Here is an 11,869-nt window from a genome sequence, read left to right on the forward strand (position 1 = left end):
AGCTCTTATTATAGCTTGTTATTATAGTTTCATTTTGTGTGTTTACTTCAATAATGCCAATCCTGGCTGGCGTGGCTCAGTGGTTGAATATCAACCTATGGACCAGGAGGTCATGGTTCAATTCCCAGTCAGGGTATATGCCCAGGTTGCGGGCTCGATCCCCAGTGTGGGGTGTGCAGGAGGCAGCTGATAAATGGTTCTCTCATCGTTGATGTTTCTATCTCTCTCTCTCCCTCTCCCTTCCTCTCTGAAATCAATAAAAATATATATGTTTTTTAAATGCCATGCCCATTATGTTCACTGCCACTGTATGCCCATTGTCCGGAAGCACTTAGTAAGGGCACAATAAATATTTGTTGAACAAATATGAGCTAGACAATCCCTGATCTCAAGAAGCACACAGTACACTGTCTCTGCTCATACTGTTTTCTACTAGGACTAAGCTTCCCCTTTTCCAGATACTGGACTTCTGGGCTACTTCCTCACTCTCATATATAGACAAATTGGTTAAGAAAAAAAAAAAAAGGAAATTCATTTGGTAATAACTACCAAATTTTATTTTCTTAAAAATATGTTTTTATTGATTTTTAGAGAGAGGAAGGAGAGAGAGAGAGAGAGAGAGAGAGAGAGAGAGAGAGAGAGAGAGAGAACGATGATGGCTCAGACGCCTCCTGCAGGCCCCCTACTGGGAATTGAGCCCACCACCCGGGGCTGGATTCCTAGTTCCTGGCATACAGATGGTGTTCATTACCTTTCGAAAATGAATGAAGCTATTCCCCTGACCCCGGGTCCCCTGTATATAAAATTAGGATGGCACCACAGTTTATGGCTGTCATGAGACATTCCCAAAAAAGATGAAACTGTGTAAAAATGTTACCAATTCAAAGTCTATGTGCCCAACACATCAAAGGTCAATATTCAAACTGTCAGAGTTCAGCCCTAGACGGTTTGGCTCAGTGGATAGAGCATTGGCCTGCGGACTGAAGGGTCTTGGGTTCGATTTCGGTCAATGGCATGTACCTCGGTTGCAGGCTCCTCCCCAGCTCTGACCCTGGTCGGGGCTCATGCAGGAGGCAACCAATTGATGTGTTTCTCTCACATCGATATTTCTCTCTGTCTTTCCCTGTATCTTCCACTCTCTAAAAAATCAATGGAAAAATATCCTCGGGTGAGGATTAAAACAAAAAAACAAACAAAAAACTGCCAGGGTTCATTGGAGAACATGTAGGGCCTTAGGGCTTCTTCCAATCAATCTTAAGAGAGCCCAGAATTCGGGCTTCTTTTATGTCAGGGGAAGGGAGAATGAGTGGGGCAAGAGGTCAGTGATGAATGCAGACATCTAGGTACCAACAGAGATCCAAGGAAGAGCAGGCAGAATCTCTAAATCTCTTCATTCCCAGTCCATTGACCCCTGCTGATCTGGGTCCAGTCTTGAGGCTCTTGCAAATTTTTGACAAACAGTTATTATTTTGTACATATTTCCCCACCTCTTCTGGAGAGGCACCTTCTGACAAGGGGCTGTTTTTACAAAACCTCAAGCCTCAAGCAGAATTCTTCTAATGAACATATCTATAACAGAAGCTATTGGCCTGTAGGCCAAAAGAAAAATGCAGGCTAGGATTAAGATAAGGGTCAAAGAAAGCCAGCATTTCACTCTGCTACAAAAATGCTCAACAATAACCATTTAATCTGATATTTATCCTATGGGCTGACCAGGTCTAAACACCTGTATTATCACTGGTTCAAAGGCCGTGGCAGCTTCCACATGTGAGACCAGCATGTAAAATGTGTTTCCAGACTAAAGGAGTGTTAGGATGAACTACCCTTAATCTCTCCTGCTTGGACATGTTTTCTGAAATATATGTTGTTATAAGCCTTTTCCCATAGCTTGGAGCAGACGGCTGGCGCCTGCAGAAGCAAGATAAGATGAAACGCCCTTCTCTTGGCCAACCTCTGCACTCTCCTCCCTGACTCCCCGACTGACTCCTGCCCTCCCTTCTGCTTAACCTACTGGTGCACCTACATCTTGACCCTATATTGCATACTTCTACTCTATATAAGATAACCTAACTGTCCCCTCAGGGCTGACACCAACACACTGGTCTCAGCCTGCTGTGAGAGAATGAAATAGAATTTCTTAAACTCTCACAACGTCTCTTGGCCTGGCTCCTTTCTTTCACTGTGGACCTAACAAGGAGGACAGAGCAGGAGGAAGAAAGTAGTTAGCTGCGCAGTTCCCTGCTGTCAAGTCTGATCCCATCTGGGCCTGTCCCCACTCCAGAAGTCAATCCTTTAGAAAGATGGTGTCCCTGAGCTACATGCTTATTAAAAAGTTGGAGCTTTTATATTAGAAATCACTCAAGGACACCCTGGCTAAGAGTAATCTTAGAGTAGTATCTGGGCCTGGGAAACTTTCCCCTCACCTCTTTACTTCTTCTGACTCCCCTCACCCCTTTAATTCCTCCACCTGGTTGAATAATTCAAGTGACATACAGCAGGAATACGTACAAGATACATTAGAGGAGAAAAATAAAAATTTAATATGTATACACTTAGAGGCCCGGTGCATGAAATTCATGCACAGGTAGGGTCCCTTGGCCTTGCCCGCGGTCAGGGCCGATTGGGGCCTCTGGCTACCAGCCAGGGCCTTCCTTCGTTCTGTGTCACCCCCTGGTGGTCAGGGCACGTCATAGTGAGCGTTCGAACTCCCTGTTGAACTCCCAAGGGGACACTTTGCATATTAACCTTTTATATATATAGATGGGGAATTCACATAAGCATGGAAATTCCAAAGACAGTGAGGAAAAACAGGTATACACCTCATTTTGGACTAAGGAAGGGGAGATAGACAATTCAGAGGTAAAAGAGAAAGAGTAAACATTTGGTAAACAATTTCTTGCAGGGCCCCCTAGAATCAATGGGACAAAAGGGATCTGGCAGAACAGACTCTTGCTTGGGCCCTCCCTGGCAGCCACACTTCATTCATATGCGCTAAGGTGAATATGCTCAGGGTTCCTTCCTGAAGCTGGCTTTTCTAACCGAATCTCTTTAGGCAGGAAGGGGGAGGTAAAAAACTTTTCCTGAGTTTGTCGGGCATTCATTGTTTTCAGCTTGAAAGAATCTGCGCGCCAGGGTGGCACATTCCAGGGAGACTCTTTCCCAACACCCACAGTTGTGAAGAGCTGCCCATGGTGGCAATGAGAATTCATTCAACATTCGATAAGTGTTTACTGAGCATCTACTCTGTATGTGCCAGGCAGTGGTGCTGGAGATACAGCAGTTTCAAAACAAAGTCCCTATCCCCACAGACCTTAAGCAGATACGTACAATTAACAGATGAAATGATATTAAGTATGTCCTAGTGCTAGAAAACGTTATAGAGGGCATTACAGGTTGAGTCCTCTGGAGTGCACACCCTGAGTGTTTAGCACGCTCAATGTTGATAGAGAATGCTCTTGGATCACATCTATGTCCCAGCAGCTGGGCACTAAGTCCTTCATTAAAAAGGGGGAGCTGAGCTCCATGTCCACCACATCTCCATGTCCACCACACAGGATGTAGAGAGAGGGATGGGTGCCAGTGCTCCTTGAGATAGGGTACTCAGGAAAGGCCTCTCCGAGGAAGTTTAAACAGCAAACCTGGGTGAAGTGAGGGAAGGAATCATGGGATTCTGAAGGATAGTATCTACACTAATAAAAGAGTGAGCTGCAAATTGACTGTACCTTTGCGACACCCACCAGCCAATCAGGAGTGAGTATGCAAATTAACCCAACAAAGCTGGTGGGTGAATTTGCATACACAGGTGCCGAGTGGCCTGGGGCGGGGCGGAACACTTGTGTCGTTGCCATGGCAACGACGCAGGCATTCCACACCACTCCAGCCACTCCGGGCCTCTGGGCAGCGTGGGAAGGTGGAAAGGTGGCTCTGGGCCAGAGCGAAAAGGCGGCTCTGGCCAGAGCTAAGGCGGTGCCAGCAGCCAGGGGAAGGAAGGCCCATTCTTACACGAATCTTTATGCATCGGGCCTCTAGTTCTAAATAAAGGGAACAGCAAGTGCAAGTGCCCCAGGAGGGAAGGTTCTTAACATGTTCGAGGAACAGCAAAAGAAAGTCAGCTTGCCGAAACCGGTTTGGCTCAGTGGATAGAGCATCGGCCTGCGGACTGAAAGGTCCCAGGTTCGATTCCAGTCAAGGGCATATACATTGGTTGCGGGCACATCCCCAGTAGGGGGCGTGCAGGAGGCAGCTGGTCAATGTTTCTCTCTCATCGATGTTTCTGGCTCTCTATTTCTCTCCCTTCCTCTCTGTAAAAAATCAATAAAATATATTTTTAAAAAAGAAAAAAGAAAAAAGTAAGTCAGCTTGACTGGCATGCAATGATCAGGGAGAGGGGTTGGAAATGAGCAAGGGCCAGATAATGCAGGGTCTTTCACACCTTCACAAGGGTATTGGGTGGAAAACAAAAGTGACAAGAAAAATTTGACAAGATTTGGTTTGTGACTTTAAAAGGTTACTCTGGTTGCTGCTGTGTGGAGAAGGAGGAGCTAGAATGGAGGTAGGGAAACCAATTAGGAGGCTATTCTGGTATTTCAGGTAAGAAACAATAATTGCTGAGATGATGGCACGGTAGCGGTAGAGAAGTTGTTCACAGCCTGGGTGCTTTTGCCTATACCTTCTTCACCGCCCCCCCCTCAACCCATTCAGGGACATTTAACAATATCTGGGTATGTTTTTGGCTATTACAACTGATGGATGCTACTAGCATCTAGGGCAGGGACCCTCAAACTTTTTAAACAGGGGGCCAGTTCACTGTCCCTCAGACCGTTGGAGGGCCGGACTATAGTTTAAAAAAAACTATGAACAAATTCCTATGCACACTGCACATATCTTATTTTGAAGTAAAAAAAAACAAAACGGCAAAAACACTCGCATGTGGCCCGCGGGCCGTAGTTTGAGGACACCTGATCTAGGGGGTAGAGGCCAGGGATGTTGCTAAGCATCCTACAATAATGCACAGGACAGTCCTCACAACAAAGAGGTACCTGGTTCAAAATATTCAAAGTGCTGAAGCTAAGAAAACTTGCTTTAAAGGAAGTGAAAATGATTAGATTTGGGATATATTTTAAAACTAGAGCCAACAGGATTTGAGTTTGGATGTGGGGAATGAGAGAAAGAGGAATCAAGAGTGATTCCAAGGGTTTGGGGCTGAGCAACAGAGTGAATGATGCTACCATTCATTGAGATGGGGAACTCTGGGGGAAGAACGGATTCTGGGTGGGGGTTAGGGGGTAAGTCAAAGTTACATCTGAGATGCCCATTGGATATCCGATGGTGAAGTTACATGGGCAATTGGCTGTTTGGGTCTGGAGTTCAGAGGAGATGTCTGAGCTAGAGTTGTAAATGTGGGAATCAGAAGGAAGGTGGGATTTTAAATCAGTAGAGTGCAAGAGATCACCTAAGGAATGAATGAAAAGAGAGAAGCAATGAGGACTGAGCGCTGTGGGACTTCAACATCTAGTGGAAGGACCAGGAGAGGAGGAGGAAGAGCCAGCAAAGGAGATGATGAGGAGCAGGGAGGAGAAGACCCAGGCAGGTGAGTGTGGGTCTTCTCCCACAAGGGAAGCAAAGAAAGCAAGCACTTCAAGAAACATGGCCAGATCGATCGACGGTGTTGACTCTATCATGCACAGGATAGCCCTCACGGCAATAATGCATAGGATAGCCCTCTTCAATCTGAGGGGTTGCAGATGAGACTTGAGAATTGACTGCTGAAATTGCTTTGTACGGAGCAGGTTCCATGGAGTGGGCTCAGGAGAGAGAAAGAAGCGAGCAAGTGGAAATAAGGGCTACAGGCAATTCTCTCAAAGAGTTGTGCCATAAAAGGGGAACAGAATCTTCCAGGAGTTAGAGGAGGCTATGAGGTCCAGGATGGAAAGATATTACAACACGTTTTTAGGCTGAAGGGAGGATCTATTAGAGAAGGGGAAGTAGTCGATGTGCCCCCATTGCATACTTGCTACATCTCAGGAGCTGCGTTAGCCATTTTATATGGATTATTTAATTTAACCTGTACACCAAACCAATGAGGTAGATCACAGTTATTCCCATTTCACAGAAGACAAAATTGCGGCATGGAGCGGTTCAGTTGGTTATATGGCCATACTTATATGACTAGTAAGTGGGGGAACTTGGATGTAACCCGGATGTCTGACTCTGGAGCCCATGTTCTCACTTTCTTCTTCATCGGAATTCATCTCATTGCAAATTGAAACCACCAGTTAAATTTATATCATTATCATTTGTCCCTCCCTTCACAGGAAAAACAATATTATGGACCCTCTAAGACTCAACTAAAGCTAATCTCCTAGAATTTAAAAAATATATATATTTTTTACTGATTTCAGAGAGGAAGAGCCCACAACCTGGGCATGTGTCCTGACCAGGAATCCAACCATGACCTCTTGCTTCATAGGTCAGCGTTCAACCACTGAGCCACGCCAGCTGGGCTAATCTCCTAGAATTTGTATCTGACTGCTCCCACTCCCAGTCCTCTGCATTCAGAGCAAGGCCAGGATCTGGCCAAACAGGATCAGCTGCAGGTCTCAACTACACTGCTGTCCAACCCACCACCCATGGTAACGTGTCTGTGTCTGTACTTACCAGCCTCCTGCAATGGTGTGGTTGCTCCTCATGGGCAAGAGATAAGTCTCATTCATCTTTCTATCCCTGGCTGGCCAACAGGACAGGTACTCAAACAATAAACATTTGTCAAGGAGTTATGTGGATGGATACTTGAATGAATGTAAAGTGTTAACTAGGAATATTGGAAGCCACAAGACAGCTGGATACGGGCATCTAAATTTACAAGCTGGATACATACAAAATTGCTCTCAGAATTCAGAGTGCAAAAGGAATCCCTGAGGCGTGGGGGTTAGAAGGCGACGATGTTTGTTAAGGAGCCTTCAGTCCCAGAAATCTAAGTGGTAGTACAAGAAATTTATTCTCTTTCCAAAGAATTCCATGAAAGTGAAGCATGGTAGCAATCATCTCAGGTAGAAACTGCTGTTTGGGTTCTGTACTTATTTGTTTGCTAAAACAATAGAAAGTTATTTTGATTTTCTGAACTTATGTATGATTGAATACTCCCTTGCTGGCGGTTTGAATATCCCATTGATTGTGATCTCACTGGTCATCGAAGCACATTTTTTTCTGGGAACTAAGACAGATAACCGAGTTTCGGTTGACTCAGTGGTCCCAGAATCAGAAGAGCACAAATTATCCTAATTGCTACAGATAGTGCATTCCTGTTGACTCAGTGATCCCAGAGTCTGGACAGCACAATTATTCTAAAATTCAGGGGTCCTCAAACTACGGCCCGCGGGCCACATGTGGCCCGCCGAGGACATTTATCCGGCCCGCGGGGTGTTTTTGCCGCCGCAGCCAGTCCTGCTTAGCAGCCCGCAGTGCGCATGTGTGGAATGTGCGCCGCACTCTCCGACTCCCCTCCTTCTCTCTGAGGGACAGTGAACTGGCCCCCTGTTTAAAAAGTTTGAGGCCCCCTGTAAATGGTCCAGGTGGTCCCAGATAATGATAATGTGTTTCCGTTGATTCAGTGATTCGTAGACAAACTAAGTTGCTCAGATTCTGCTTCTGTGAAAATGCTTTTTCGCAAAACAGGTTCCTCATTCCAGACCCAAAGATGTAATCAATACTTTTGTGATTTTCTGCCAATATAAGCCAGGCGTGGCAAGCTGTTCAGGGCTGCGAGATTTGGAGCTTCAGCCCCTCGTATGCCACCAGCCGTTAATAAATGACTCCATAATTCGACTTTTTTGAGGCATCCTTTGTAAGATGGGGGTTACACCACAACAAAAGTACTCCATGGTCTAACTACTGGAAGGCCAGGGAATCAGAACACTTGGATTCTAGTCCATATTCCCCACTTACCATCTGGATAAGGTTGCCAGATAAAATACTGCATGCAGTCTGGCCTGTGCGGCTCAGTGGTTGAGCATCAACCTATGAATCAGTTGATCACGGTTCGATTCCTGGTCAGGGAATGGTTTGATTCCTGGTCAGGGCACATGCTGGAGTTTCGGGCTCGATCCCTATTAGCGGGTGTGCAGGAGGCAGCCTATCAGCGATTCTTTCTCATTATTGCTGTTTCTCTCTCTCTCCCTCTCTGCATTCCTCTCTCTGAAATAAATTTAAAAAATATTTTAAAAAAATACTGCATGCAATATTTGAGACCGTAATTTTTTTAGTATAGCATGTTAATATAAAATTCAAGTTTAACTGGGGTGCTGTATGTTTATTTGCTCAATCTGTCAACCTTCCAGCTGGGTGGCCTTGGCCAAGCTGCATCATAACTCCTTGGAGCTTCAGTCTCCTTATCTATAAAATGGAGAAATGTGAGCTTGCTGATTGTCATGAGGATTAAATAAGATCTTCATGTAAAGTGCTTCACCATCAAATGGCACATGGTAAGTGCCCAATAAGTGAACTAGTAAAATTCATAACATTTATTTTAATGTATTTCTCTCCTAGAGTATGAAAATGCAATCCATCAAATTAGATTTATGTACAGCTTCTCAGAAATGCATAACTTAAATGGTCAGTTAATGTGAGTCTGGGCAGCTGGCTGGGGTGGTGGGGTAGAAAGAGCATGAACCCGTCCTGGGCCCCAAAGAGAAGGTTAATGGAGGACATCCAAATTCTCATTCAGCCGCTAATTTCTCAGTCAGATCTTGGAGTTTCCCCAAAGCAGCAAACCAGTAAAAAAAAAAAAAAAAAAAAAAAAGAAGAAGGATGTGATTCTTGCAGAAACCAGTAGGGTGTGTAAGTGCGTATTTTGGGTAGGACTGGGGTATTCCAGCATCTAGTCAAACAGGATCAGCTGCCGGTTTTCGTTTCATTTAGAGAACAGTGGAGGCCCTGAGAAAGCCCTGGGTGGTGCACTGGTCAAGGGGAAAGCGAGGCCCCCATAACCTCAGCCTGCACAGCACCAGCCCCTAGGGGCAGATCTGGGCCTACCCTGTGTAGAAAGAAAGACATTGAATGCTGAAAGACACCAAAAGGCAAAAGCAAGAGACAGACCAAGACAAAATATTTGCAAATTGTGCCCTAACCCAGTGGTTGGCAAACTGCGGCTTACGAGCCACATGCGGCTCTTTGGCCCCTTGAGTGTGGCTCTTCCACAAAATACCACGGCCTGGGTGAGTCTATTTTGAAGAAGTGGCGTTAGAAGAAGTTTAAGTTTAAAAAATTTGGCTCTCAATAGAAATTTCAATCGTTGTACTGTTGATATTTGGCTCTGTTGACTAATGAGTTTGCTGACTGCTGCCCTAACCGGTTTGGCTCAGTGGATAGAGCATCGGCCTGCGGACTCAAGGGTCCCAGGTTTGATTCTGGTCAAGGGCATGTACCTTGGTTGCGGGCACATACCCAATGGGGAGTGTGCAGGAGGCAGCTGATCGATGTTTCTAGCTCTCCATCCCTCTCCCTTCCTCTGAGTAAAAAATCAATAAAATATAAAAAAATATATTTGCAAATTGTATAACAAAAATATTCTAGAGTGTATAAAGATGTCCTGCCAATCATTAGACCAGACAAAAAATAAAATAAATAAAACACACACAAAATAAACTAAAAGAAAAACGGATGACAGTTATGAACAGACGAATTGCAAAAGAAATACTAATGGCCGATAAACATATGAAAAACAGGTTAATCTAGCAACAGGGATTAATCTAGCAATACAAATTGAACCAAACCCTGCAGGGAGTTTCTGCCTTATTTTCCTATGTCCATTAAAGGGAATAACCTAATATTCACTGAGCGCCTATTTTGTGCCGGGCATTGTGCTAAGAGCTTTCTAAACATTAACTCAGCATTTCATCTGTACAAAACTTGAGAAGTAGGAAAAAGTAGTATTCCCATTTTACCTATATAAACTGTGGCTCAGAAAAGTTAGTGACTTGCTTGGAATTCACTCAGCTGGGAAGAGCAGATCAGGGTTGGGACCAGGGTTTGCGTGGTTCCAAGTCCTTCCTCTCCCCACACGGGTTTTTCTAGGACTTCAGTCCAAGTGACATCTAATGCTTAAGATGGTGCGTTGGAGAAGGCCCTGGAAGGCCCCAAGCAGCCAAAGAGAACTAGAAACGCAAGAACCAGCAAGCAAAAACCTCCGAAATGCAAGCAACCTTGGCAGTAGGCCTGGGGCAGCAGAGTTCTTTGGCAGAGTGTGGAAAGCAGGGATCTGGAGCCCGGCAGAGATGGGGATAAGGAAGGCCACTGGGGCAGGGGGGGGGGGGGGGGGGAGCGGGGGCGGGGAACCAGTTCATGGCCACATCCTAAGCGGAATGGGGTCTGGCTGCCCTGAGAGTTCACAGCTTTAGAGGCTGGAACCGAAGGAATTTGTTTGTCAAACAGAACTGCACGCTGAGTGGCAATTCCCATTTCTAAACTTTCCAGGCCGAAGTCCGCAACTCTCCCCCTCCATTCTCACACCTGCTGGCAGCAGGGGCTCCCATGAAAGGACAAGTTCCACAAATTCTTGCCCCCTCCCCCACCTTTCACAAAGCTAAGCGCTGGGACAAAAGGCGCCCGGGGACTGGGGCTCCTTCCTCCAGCTCCTGCCAGCTCTGGGGGAGCGCCAGACAGCTGGAGCCGAGCCCCACGCCGCACCATTTACATTTTTTACAGCACCCCCTCCCACTGCACTCTCTCCCTCACGGCCAAGGCCAGGACCCTCACAGTTCCCTGGAAGTTGAGGTGGTGGCCCACGAAACAGAGAGCCAGGCAGCAGAAATACCCCGAGGTGCAGGCCTCCCACCCCAGCAGCAGCAACGGGAAGTTGCTTCCCTGTCCTTTGTGATTCTGATTCCAGGCCCCACACGGTGGCCGCCAGGTAGGAAGCTGGTCCCTATCCTTCTTGAATGGCTCCCTAACCCACTGAAAAATGCAGCTACTATTTATTGAGCACCTACTGTGTGCCAGGGACAGTGCTAGATGCCTTTGCATCTGTTCCCTCATTTTATTCTCACCACAACCCCAGGTGGAATAAGCATGAACCCCCTTATCCCCATGAAGAAAGAGGCTCAGAGGGGAGAGGCTCACCCCAAGCCTCCACACAGTCGGCTGGCAATCGGCTGTCAGCAGCAGTGCCAGGATGTGAACCCAGGTCTCTCCCCAACCCCACTGCGAGTCTGAGGACTGACTGGGCAACTCCTTCCTCAAACTCTTGCACAATAACCCAGTCCCTGTGGTTTACCTGTTTACCAACCGGCTCCAAAATTGGCCATCATCATCATCCCGACCTTTCCGGTCCTCCTCGGGACTGGGCCCACGGGGCTCCCGGTGCCCTCCGAGGTGGCCTGCTGCGGAAACCTACATTTTGTTTCAAACACTAACTCAGCAGGGCAGCCCGGGGAAAGGGACAGTGACTCCTGGGAGAAGCCCTGGCCAGATGCAGGCCTGGCTCGGATTTGCTGCTCCCTGACCCTCCTCCACCCCTGCAGGCCCTGCCCCCGTGGACTGTGCGGAACTTCAAACAAGAGGATTGCTGGCTGATTCTGACTGTGGTGCGCCACCTCTACATCAGCCTCCCAAAGCGCTCCCAACTTCCGAGGTTTGGGGCCAACACGACCAAAGGCACCCTGTGGAGAAGAAGGAAAACTGAACCTTGGCCACCTCCAGCTTTAGATGGAAAGTCCAGGTACAACCATGGAGAAGGTCATAGTTCCAGGCAGCCCAGCCAGCCCTTGACCTAAAGGGCCCAGTGGGTCCCGTCCCACTTTGGCTACAAGAATTCTGTGCATGTGCCCAGCAAATGACAATACAACGCGCTTCCTTTGTTCGTTTACCAAAACAC

Source organism: Cnephaeus nilssonii (assembly GCF_951640355.1).
Source record: "Cnephaeus nilssonii genome assembly, chromosome: 4".
In the NCBI taxonomy this organism is placed as follows: domain Eukaryota; kingdom Metazoa; phylum Chordata; class Mammalia; order Chiroptera; family Vespertilionidae; genus Cnephaeus; species Cnephaeus nilssonii.